The sequence below is a fragment of the Nyctibius grandis genome, chromosome 18, assembly GCF_013368605.1.
Source record: "Nyctibius grandis isolate bNycGra1 chromosome 18, bNycGra1.pri, whole genome shotgun sequence".
NCBI lineage: Eukaryota > Metazoa > Chordata > Aves > Nyctibiiformes > Nyctibiidae > Nyctibius > Nyctibius grandis.
This window is the reverse complement of record NC_090675.1, coordinates 3,355,324-3,367,699: the sequence shown is the minus strand read 5'-3', so window position 1 is coordinate 3,367,699 and position 12,376 is coordinate 3,355,324. Positions and strand designations below refer to the sequence as shown.

At 38.6% G+C, this 12,376-nt stretch overlaps 1 protein-coding gene across 3 annotated transcripts in view; it reads left to right on the top strand.

Moving 5' to 3' along the window:
* The window catches only part of CUX1 (cut like homeobox 1), a 276,370-nt gene that overhangs the window by 84,279 nt on the left and 179,715 nt on the right, over positions 1-12,376 (top strand). The window lies entirely within an intron of this gene.

Below are 12,376 nucleotides of genomic sequence, written 5' to 3'. Positions count from 1 at the left end.
CTGCCACTTCAAAAATGTGCTGTATATTTGGCCTTTTTAGGTCCTTTTTAAGGTAACAGCTAATGTCTTGAATTATTTGTCAGGTTTTTAGCATACATAACAAAGTTTATGAAGCCAAGGCAGCTTGAAAATACCTAAACACTTTAATTGACACCTTTGTAATCTGTTCCAGATAAATTTTAAAACCTCCCCTCTTTTCTCCTCATGTCAGCCATCTACTGGCAGGTCTTCTAGTAAAAGCTGATGTAATAAGACATCCCTTGTGCTCTTGTCGATGCCCTTTTTACACTGTATGTTAAGCCAACAGTCCCTTTGGTTGTCATTCCACTGTTCCTTTATTTATAAAGTGTATTTCTTGCTGCTTATTGGATTTCTTGCTAGTTTTCTCCTATTCCGTGCTGGAACATTTCTGATTTTATTTCTAAATGTTTATGCTGTACGTTTATACTTGTCTTTGGCAGTCTCGCCCAAATCTTTCATCCCTTAGGCTTTTTTCTTTCATTTGAGGTCAGTGAAGAGCTTGTGCTTTAGCCATTGGGCCCTTTTCACACTCTTCTTCTTCAGGGGGCATTTGGACCCCTGAATAAACCCCTAAATAAAATAAAGATTTTATTTAAGATTCTGCCAAGCTCTTCTTAACTTCTTCCCCCCTTAGGCTTGTGTCCTCTCTCACTTAATCTACCAAGTATGGGAGTTGGTTACTCTGTTGTCTTGAATTGTGCACGTCTCACAAACCCCTCTCCTGTACCTGATCTTCCTCATTTGGAGTTGAGAATAGGTTCCCACTATAAAAGCTCCTATATTTGTTTTCTGCTTTTGGTCACGACCAGAGGCTTTTAGCCAATTTGTCTTCTACAGGTATCTGAATCCTGGAGTGAATGTATTGAATCCTTGATGTTTGAAACAATCCCTCCCTGCTTTTGGCCCCTTTTCTCCCTGCCTCTGTCTCATTATCCATTTTGCACAAGGCATCCTCCTCTCTGAGCAGCAGCCCAGGACGCTCTCTGTTCAGCATTATGCTCAAGTACATGCTATGAAACCTGAAAGCAGCAGTAACAAGGTGTGACAGAAGTTGATTGCCCTGATTTTTACTCCTTAAAAATGTGCAGAGTCAAGTCTGTGGTGGTTCTACTGACAATGTGATTGAATTTACCTAATTCACTGATGTAAATACATACTGACTGTATGTATTGGAGACCTAGTTGGTGTATGTATGTATATGCATTTATTCAGAAGCTCGTTGATCCTAATTGATGAAGACAAGGGGTGGGAGGGCAGAACTGCTAACTTTCTGGGAGATGCTAGCAATAGGCACTGTAAGGAAATTAAGTATCTTATTAAACTTGGTTAACCAGACATGCTGACAATTCCTGAAATATCATTTGCTGTTCAGTGCTCACAGTAAAGGTGCTGTTAGGAGGCACCTTCATAAGAAATTTGATAAATGGTATCGAGTATCTCAAAGCTAGGAGTAGTTACCTGGAGGAAAATCCCAGCTCTCAAGCAGCACACAGCTGTCATTTCTCCCTGTGACAGTACCACAGCAGTTTCTTGGATTATAATACTCTGTTTTAACCCTATGGCTGATGCACATACTTAACATTGATTAACGAGCCTGAGCATAATTGTTACTTTCCCTCAATAGCCCAATTTCTGACCGTCTGGAAGTGTAGTAGGGAAAGTAGCCAAAGAGGGTATCTTCTGCCAGTGGTGCTACGCAGTTGTTTTGGAAGGCAGATGGTGTTGAGGTTGATGCAAAAAGCAAGCTGTAAGAGTGAGTCTGGCCATCAACTGCAAACCAGGGTATTGCTGAAAATCCATCCTGACCAGTACTCAGTTCTGCTGTTGTCGGGTTAGGGGCAGTGAGAAACAGAGGCAGGTATTTGGAAGGCAGCTGTCCATGGGTAAGGAAGGCTTAACTCCTGCTTGCTGGTACCCAGGCACAGTAAATTGGGACAGACTTCAGGCCAGGGAGTTAGAAATAGAAGAGGGTAGTTAAAACTGAAAGCAGGAGGAGGAGGTGGTATCCATTTGCCAGGAGACAGAAAAAGGATGAGATTAGATGGTAATTTAGGGTTGGTAGAAATGACTGAAGACAATAGAATATACTGGGCGTTTATCAGGAGACATGAAAACTGTATATAACCTTAATTGTTATGCTCCCATTTTGACCACGCTCCTGGTTCCATCTTCATAAATAAACCTTACAAGAAGGAGAAAGATATTTTTATGTTAACCACAATGGCAACTGTATTTTAATCATGCTATTTTTTTCTTAATGTCGGCATGATGGTTTTTATTGTATGTGGAGCCGTAAGAAATTCTACGGAAATGTTGCATTAAGTAGATGAGCAGCCCTATAGAGTCTGTGGATTCACTGCTAACACTTGCATAATTGTCCATTACTACTTCTTAAGAACAGCTCTCCTACTCTTAGAATTGCCAGCATGGGGTCCTTAAGAACACCATTTTGGGTGGAAGGAAACACAGTTGTAATCAAAACAATGATTACCATTACATTCATTTAAATGCAGAAGGAGAAACTAATGTGTGCTCCAAAGGGATGTAAAAAATTTACAAGTAATTCCTGGTTTTGAGGTTAGGTTTCTGATGTCCATGGGGAAAAAGTTAATTTCTTACCTTTCACTTTCAAGTGAATATTTTTGTATTCATTTCTCACTCTGCATTTAAATGACTGTGATAGTAATCATTGTTTTGATTACAGTTGTGCTTCCTTTCCCCTATAATGGTGTTCTTGAGTACCCCATGCTGGTAGTACTAAGAGCAGGGGAGCTATTCTTAAGGAGGAATAATGGACAATTATGTGAACATTAATAGAGAATCTATGGACTTCTGAGGACTTCTCAGCTCTTACAAAATGTTTCTTTTTCTGTTCCTGGAAGATGTGGGGAAACTCCTGGATAGTCTGATCTAATCATACAAAGTTAAATTTGGCAGTTCTCAGTCAAGCCCTCGCTAACAGCAAATGGAGATCTGCCTTCATTTGTCACACAAAAGAATTACAAACAGATCTCTGCATTCACTCTCCCAGTCAGTTGGACTTGAGTATTTTTGTGTGTAATTCTTAAATACCAAACTGCAGAAATACTCTGTAACTGTCAACATAAATACAGACTTTTTTGCCATTAGTAATGGGTGATGACATGCTGTATGAAGAACACATTCCCCGTCTCTGCCACTCTTCCTTTCTCCCACTCTCCATCCACCCACTCCTTTAATATTATTACTATTGTTATTATTTTTTGTAGCAGGCATCATATCTGGGAGCAGGGGATTAAAAGAATAATACCATTTGGCAACAGGCAAGCAGCATCAGTACTGGAATCCTTTCTCTTCTTTAGTAATATTAATGTTGGTAGAATATTATCAGGAAGTAGTTGGTTGACTGGAAACTTGCATATAAATAGAGGGGGGTTTATTTGGTCGGTATTGTTTCTTAAAACGAAACATTTAACTATAGAGGAGCAGCAACACTACAAAAATATTCTATCCATGTGTTTTTAGATGCTTGTAATCCTGATTTTTATTATAAAACCAAAAGATACTAGAAATATAATGCATTTTATTTAGAATTATGGTGCTAGTTGGGATGGCTGTCAGTACAAAGGCTAATGCTATTTATTAAGGTCCTGGTTTTATTTAATAGCCAGATGAATGGAACAGTTAATAAAAGAAATATTGCTTTATTCCCTGACATTTATGTCCTTGGTTTCCAATAAAGAATTGAAATTATGAATAGTTGATGGTTTAAATTGATGTTTTATGTTGAACGCTAGCTATAATTTCCCCTCTGAGGATTGTAATACCGAGAAACAGATGGTTTTTCACAGTAACAAATTGCTGTGTGTATACTGTGTATAGAGCTGGCTTTCAGATCCTTTCACCTTCAGCGCCGCGCAGTCACTGCGTCAGACCAAAGCGAGAGGCAGCAGGCGCGAAGGAGCGCCTCTGCAAAAGGGCTTCCTGCCCCTTCACGAGACAAAGTAAATGCCATAGGAAACACGACCTATTTTTTCAGGTGCGCTAGAGATACGAAAGCTGCTGCTGAAATGGCTCTATTGAAACTTGGTATGAACAACTAAGTAGTATAAACACAAAAGTTCTTGGCTATTCACCGGGTCGAAAATGCATGCTGAGTCTCATGCGTTTCAGTGTGCTCTGGCAGGCTGGGCTTCCTTTTATGATGCTGTTGGAGATGGAAGGTTTGGAAAACTAAAGAGTGGGGAAAGGAACAAGTTAGTTCGCAGTTAAACAGACAACGTGAGTCCAGGCCCAGCGGTTTCTTTGTGGTAGCTTCATACTGCGAACTGGATGCATTCAGAAATTCAGTATCTTGAGGTTTTATTGACGTTTGGTCTAAAGTAAATGAGCACTAAATGCTCTTCTTTATGCATTTTTAAACTGTTCTTCAATAATTGTTACTGTGGGGAAGTGGTGTGAGGTGATTACTGGAGAGTTTGGCAATCCACATTAAAAATACACTTTTTATAAGCTAATTATCTAGGGAAATGGTTAGTAATTATGACTTTTAAATGTTCTCTACTAAGATTTACATGTAATGTTTGGATTAAGAGTCACTTTTAAGTTCCATCTAAAAGCAGAAAGAAGAAGAAAATAGGGGGTGAAAGGGTATGAGCAAAGGGAGGGATTGCGACCAGGTCTGTGCTCCTCCATAGCTTGTGGGTGTGATTCCGTTGTTGGACTCCAAAGTGCTGCTGGGGTTCTGCTGCTGCTATTGACAAAATGGGTATTTTACTTTTCACAAGTACTTCTATGATTAATCATGTTATCAGCATGCATTTAAAATACACAGGCTTCAACTTGAAAACAGCAGCTATTGCGTAAGAGACATTAAATGTTCAAAATTGAATTGCATAGATATAGGTTTAAATTTTTAGTACTAATTTTCAGAAGAACACTTATTCTAAGAAGTGATAAATTGCTGTCAAAATCCTTTTCTCCTTGGGAGCCTGAGAGATCACTACTTACTAAATCTCGGTGTCCTAAGACTTTTATATGTCCTATAAGGTTGGGACCTGAACATGGTTATTGCATACCTTGATTGCAAACCAATAGTAGACTATAATTTTTATAAAGCAATGAGGTTGCTAGAAAGAAATACCATGTTAATGATCAGTATTGGTGAACTAAATGTTACCCAAATTTTTCTGTTTGTTCTGCTAATGGCTTGTATTCAAAATAGTGAAGAAATGCATCAGAAATCCTGCCCTTTACTGTTTCCCCCTTTTGGCTTCATGTCAGGAAATGGCACATTACTGCAATTTGTCTGGCTCTGCACTATTGCTAACCGAGATAAAGCACTAAGAACACCGAGAGTCCAGAGCTGGAACTAAGTACGGCCATTGACAAGGACAGCAAAGGTCGGAAAAGGTTGAGATGGTTGGGAAAGCCATTTCACATATATCAACTATGTTGTTTAATAAGTTACCTGGAACCAGTTTCTAGCAGTTTGCAATATGGAGCTTAAGCAGGAAAATTCAGCAGAAATCCTATCTCAAGTAAAGGTAGTGTGGGTTATAATTTAAAAGAGAGCTTGCTAGGACCAGCTTTATAACGCTTGTGTAATGAGAAAGTTACAGTCAGAATACTTTAGAAGCCGTCTTTTTGTCAGTAGTTTCTAAGTATCACTTGATTAAGAAATAGAAGACGTGATTGTCGTTAATTTTCTAGGACAAAAGAGTGGTTAGGTGAAGTTTCTTACATAAGCAGCCATAGAAGTGGGATCAGCCCGCAGGTGAGCAAGAGCCTGTAGCGTGTTGAAATCAGTGCTGAGGGACATTAATACATTTTTACTAGCTCTTGCCCTGAGGAATATTGTGCTAATGCAGCTAGGTTTAATTTCCAGGTGAGGGAAAAATGGGAGAGAAGACAGAGGGAGGATCAGGAGGTCCATACCTGCAGACAAAACAAAAGGAACTTGCACTTTTGTGTGTATTGTCTTTAACTACAGCTTTGGTTCCTTGAAATTCACATAAATTACACGAAAAATTAAACAGATATTTTCAGTAATGTGAAGTGCTAAAATAAGCCTGGTGTGTTCTCCAACCATGCTCTCCCACTTTATTTTTCCTTTTCTTTTTTTTTTCTTTCTTCCTCCTTTTGGCCTGGAAATTTTGTCCAGGGAGTATTTGAGAAGGTTGGCGCTCTCTGCCCGGGATTTCTGACTGTCTGGTGCCCTGGTCTGAACAGAAAATCCCCAGGCAAAGCCCAACCACGCATGTGCAGATCAACTCGATAGCATATGCACCGTGAGCCTGAAATGTTTTGTCCCTGACGGAAGTCTTGTGCATGTGCTGCGAAGTAGTTTTAGCATGAACAGGAGTCTCGGATGGGCTCTTTAACACGCGAGACTCACTGCATGCTCTCCAACTGTGTGTGCAGCACATGTGCAGTAGGTCCAGCTTCTCTCCTGGCAGCTGCCCCAAGCAGTGTGTTTAAATAGAAAATTGCAAAGAGAAATATAATGTTCCTAGTAATGTTTATTTTCTTTAATTCACATAGTTGTTTTGTAAGTCTCTGGATGAATGGTAACATTTTAAGTTAGTGCTTCCTTGTGGCTTGAACAGTGATGGGTATATCAGCTCTTAAGAGATGGTTGAATGGAGAATATTGGTAAGAGATTTCTTAATCCTCTGTCTTTTGGTTCAAAACCACTTCATGTCTCTTAAAGATTAAATTTGGTCACTTTGATAAGTCATTCGTGGCATGTGTTGGACAGCAGTAACCGGTTATTTTTATTTCAGAAACATATGAGTTCATGCCAAATAAATCAGCACTCCCTTTTTCCCTAATAGCTACATCTGCTGATGATTTATTTATTTAGGAAAAAGCACAACCAGTAACAAGTGAACATGTCTTTGATTTGCAGGTTATCCTTCCCCCAGAAGTCTGAGGTGTGGGAGCCTCTGGCTCTTGCTAGAGAAACTGTTGTTGGCAGAGCTCTCGTACAGGGGAGACTGAACAAAACATGCTAAGCTGCACGTTTGTACATAATAAATTTGAGGTATTAGGCAGCCATATGTTGTAAGAAAGAAGTACCCTGAATTTCCATCTCGTAATCCACTTGTCTTTTTAGTACATGTATGCACAAAACATTATTACAGCACTTTTTAATAAATGGAATAATAGTAGACTTAGTGTTAGATATAGCAGATTATCATCTTCAGTGATTGTGTGTGCACAGCTTGTGTTATCAGAAGATGAAATGAATCTTAAGGAGACTCTGCTTCACAGTGAGATTTGATTTTCCTTCACAAGAACACTTCTTAAATTATTGAGCCATTGCACTTGCACTGCAAACAACGTTTGGCAGTACGAAAGCCAAAAGGAGAAAAGTTTTGAACCAGCTTACCTGTCTTGTCAAATCGCTCACCTTGACTGAGTAGAAAGGACCCTATCGCCTTTAACATACGGGATGAATTATGGGCAGATTAAATGCTTCCTCCTCGACTTAATGCAGTGGAGCTCTGCGTATAGAGTGAATCGCAGCCCTGGTGACGGTATCAGCGCTGTATGCCTCGCTGGCTTTGCAGCGACTGCTAATGACACAACCTCAGCCTCTTGTAAGAAGTGCTGCTCAAAGCTACGCCCTGTTTATTCATCTATTTTAGAAACCTTGGCACAAGGGACCATGAAAACTATCACCTTACGTAAATCCTCATAAGCTATTCATGTTACTAGACAACTTTGCTCATGCTATTTGATTCACAATCCTCTGTTCCTTTAGTTCTTTCACATATTAACGAGTTTGATCACTGCTACATATAAATGAGGCATAATCTGAAGCTGTCAGACCTAAACTGTGTCTTGAACATACTCTAAGTGAATATATTCAAATTTCTCTTTAAAGCTAGGAATATTTATAATAAAACTTGTCAGAGCTTCAGTTAACAGTTTACATTGGAAGTATTTTTGGTTGTGAAATACAAAAACAAGTCCAAAAATGACTTTGTGAGCTGTTATTATTATATTTTCCTTGCACATGGAAAACTCATGTTGTGATTTCAACAACAAATGAGAAAATTGTCAAACTTCTATGAAAATTAATTAAGCTCAAACTTCTATGAAAATTAATTAAGCTCAAATGAAAAAGCGTTAAAACACTTCACAAATTTATACTATTGTGACTTGTAACAATCACAAAAAAAGAGCAACAGTCTCTGTTAGGAATGCTTTTAATTTTAGTTCTGCTGCCTCTTCTGTCAGAGACTGAAATTGGATATATATCGAAGAGCAAACAGTGGACTCATTTTCTTTTTTATCCTGTGATGTTCCTGGTGAAGTATGCTGCGTAAGAATGTCTCCTGGCTCTTAACAAGCAGCTGACTCTCCTATTTTCTCTTTGAATGCTCTTCAGTTAGTACCTCTCCCTCAGACTACATTTGTCTGTTCTCTTATATCCTGTCTGATACAAGACTGCATCCTCACTGGGGCAGAGGCCAGCATGGAGGGAGCTTGAGTCCTCTCTGGATTTTTGTTTGTGTTACTGTAATACAAGTGTATAAAATTTAGGAATATGCTTTATACCTTCGAGTGAAAAGAAGCACAGAAATAAACAATATATAAAGATAGTTATGTGACTTTAAAAACTGAATTCGTAACTTCAAAGGTGCAAGAAAGGCTGGCTGTAATAAGGAACCGTCAAAAGGAACAATAGTAGGAGCCAATTATGTCTTTTTTTAGCTACTAGGATAATACTTTGGAAGTGAATGAAGGCTATAGCTTATGAATCTCATTTCCCTCCTTAGCTATATCAAATGCAGAAGATGAATATATCTCACAAGTGTGTGTTGCCGTGTTAAGAAAATTTAAACCAAAATGAGGTGTTATGGAACTCATATGAGGAGTTTCTGTAGCGTCTAAGTCCTTGGTTGAAAGGGAGAGGTCTGATTGCACGCAGCTTGGCCAGACTGCTTTGAGCATCCCTGAATTTTGGCCTGTGGTCTAATGACAAAACCAATACAGTTTAGCCCCTAAATTCAAAACATTATCTTACCCAGTCGAAAACATTATCTTTGTCTAGTCCTGCGTCCAAGACTAAGCAGACACTTTAAACATAAGTTGAATCAAATGTGTGGAAGATTTCCTTAGCAGTCTTGATGCGAACAGGAAATTGATCCTCCAGTGCAAACGTCCAGAGTGCCAAAAGCTCATTCTTCAGAAAGATAATCAGGCACAAAACGTTGCAAGTTAATCAGTTCAGTTTCAGTTTAGTATTTACATTCAGTTCAGTTTTAAATAAGCATTTAATTAGTTCTTAAAGTGTATTTGAAAGCCTTCATGTTGAACCTTGTAGATAATGAATGATGCCTGTGATTTTTGTTTTGTTATTGAAAAGTGAAACCAGATGCGGATTTGCCATCCAAGTTCAGATTCGAGCTGGCTGCAAGCCATGGAAGATAGGCGTTTTTATCATTTGGGAAGTGTTTTGTGCTCTGCACTAAAACTGGCTGTTGCATTATGGAAGGATGTTGATTCCATATAATGTTTAAGTTGCTGGAACAAAAGTCAAACACATAAAGCAGCAGAATCTGATTCCTCTATTCAAAAACAGAGAAAAAAGTGATTAGTTTGTGGTTAGTTTATTAACTCCCAAAGTTGTCATTGCAATATTACCTGTATTTGTTTCCTTATTAATTACATAGTTGTGCTATTTAAGTCTGCTTTCCTTTGGAACCTTTGGAACCAAATTCTTGTCCTGGGTGAGAAACCAAGCTCCCTTTTGTGTTGGGAATCATCATGGGACTTGAGGCAGGGATTATGCCCCAGCCATTCCTGAGTCATTAAATGGTATTTGCCAGTGAACTGTCTCCAAACTCCGTGGGTTCCGCGCAGGGCCCCTAGGCTTCACCCCATCTTGCCACTGCTCCTGCTGCTGCAGCTTTTTTTTTGTCACTTGCTCAAGGTTTGTGTCATGTTGAAAAACTACTAGAAACCATATCTTCTGTGATGGCTGTATAAGAAATATCCATTTTAGATTTACGTGTTAAAGCAGCCCTATCTGTTGTCTTACTGCTTTTGCCTCTTGGGACAGTCTGCTAAGGATCCTCCCTGAGGGGATGCAGAGGGAAAATCCTACTATGTTTGTGATGCATTTAATCCCCAGCCTATCTATACACTTAAATAAATAGAGCATTCACTTTTCTGTTTGTGGATTCCTTTCAAATACAATTACAGCATCACCTGTGGCATCCCAATTCATCAAGGTCTGCACTAAGCACTTCTGAATCTTATTGACCACTTGTTTTAGTGGATGATAAATCCCTGTTCTCCCAGAGCAAATAGATTTAATAGAGCAGATTTTTTTCTTTGATTTATGTTTGCCATGACCAGAAAGCAGGATTTCAGCATCCAGTAGACAGTGCTCCACAATTACAGAATCTGAGGCGGGCAGTGTCTGTTTTGCTGCTGTATGACAAATTGTGGAAGAAGACAGTGGCAGTTTATGATATGTTCATATAGAACCAGAGCAGTTGTTGCAATTGTTGCTTCAAGATTAAACTTTCTTAAAACTTGGTTTTAAATTCAGAGGATGCCTCGGTATAGATGTGAGCTCAGTAACTTACTGGGTAGAGAATGAAAAGAAGCAAGAAGAGCCCTGTGTATTAGACTTGAAAACAAATATGAGATATTTTTAATCTATATAATCTTTAAGAAGTGAACGTAGTGTGTATTGTGCAGGGTTTGGAAGATTACTGTGGGCATTTGAAAATTATTTTTATCCCTCATTCTGTAACATCATAAGGGCATAAAAAGCAATCCTAATTGCATTTTAACAAGCCACGATGTTAGTGCACAGCAGCTGAAGAAATTAAAGAATGACATGCTAAATTGTGACTGTCTGGTAAAATTAGATGAACAGAATAGAATAACCAAAATCAGATTTCGCCTGATGGAATGGGTGTGTGGTGACAACCCCGTGTTTGTATATTGTCACAATAAATGATCTTCTGAGTTGCAAGTATTAGTGATGATGAGTGCCACTATACTTCATTGATCATAAGATTAAGTGGCTTGTGGAAGATGGTATCTCCAGCTGCTGCTTACTCTTGATATCGTATGCTATCGGTTTATGGGGTATCTGGGCCTATCACTTACCTAACCATTTCGTCATTTGTAGTTAGAGCCATGGGGTATAGTCCAGAAATTGTTGTGTTTACTTACTGTCATCATTACATTAGAATGGGACTTGTCTAAATAATGAAATCCTAGAAGAGCAACATCACACTTGAAAACCATATGTCAACAGGGCTTTAAAATTGCTTGAATATGAAGAGGATGTTACAAAAAATAGATGGATTCTGCCAGCCCAAGGATAGGAATTGACATTTTGCAGAACAGATGTCATTGATAATTTATAGATGCTTTTAAAAATTAAACTTTGTATAGAAGCCGGCTTAAAAATGAAGTGTTGTCAATGTTCTAAGTGCATTAGGTACATTAAGCGATGTATGCTTCACTCAATGGTATTTAAATACTTCAGAAGTCAGGAGCATCCATGTCATATGAAAGTCTGGTCATGTTCAATATTAAAACCTCATATGAGCTTGCTGGATTCCAAATAATGTAGTTGTGCTCCTAGGAAGTGTTTTGAAAATACTAATTATTGATTTTATTTCTTACACTTCTGATTGAAACGTGAAAGTGAAGTGTGTGATTCACGGAGAAAAAGACACTTTTACATCTAAAAATATTAACTTAGCTTTCTGTTTTAGTAAGCTGTGAAAACTTCATATTGATGCCCTCCTCATTTCAAAAACAGCTTGACAGTCCACTCGGAAAACAGAAGGCATCTGCTCTCTGTGCACTGGACAGTAACACAGAGCTGAGCAAATTACTGGAAATCTTTCTGGTGCTTTTGTGGAATCGGGATTTCCTTTTTTTAATACTTTTTTTTTTTTTTTTTAAAAATATATTTTTTTGTTAAACTGATCCATCAAAAACAAAGTAGGGGTTAATACACACTTCGCTAAGTAAGAAAAATAATAAAAAAAAAAAAACAAACCCGAGGCTCAGCCCAGGAAGATGGGAATTCTGAGATAATATTCAATGTGCCCAAAGGGACAATGCTGTCTCTTGTTGTCGCTGTCTATATTTAGCTACCATGCTCATATGCAACTTAAAATACCTAGAATAGCAAGAAGAAATTCTTTTCCCCTTCATTTGAAGTGGTACAGTGGAGGGTTGTTAATTTTGGCTTATCACAGCTGACACTTGAGTAGGGGGAAAAAAAATAGTGGTTTGAAGCTTTAACTCTCTCCACATGTGCCCCTTGCGAGGAGCCCTCTTGACACCCATGAAAGTTTCTTGGCTGTCTTAAATTATATGGCCCCCA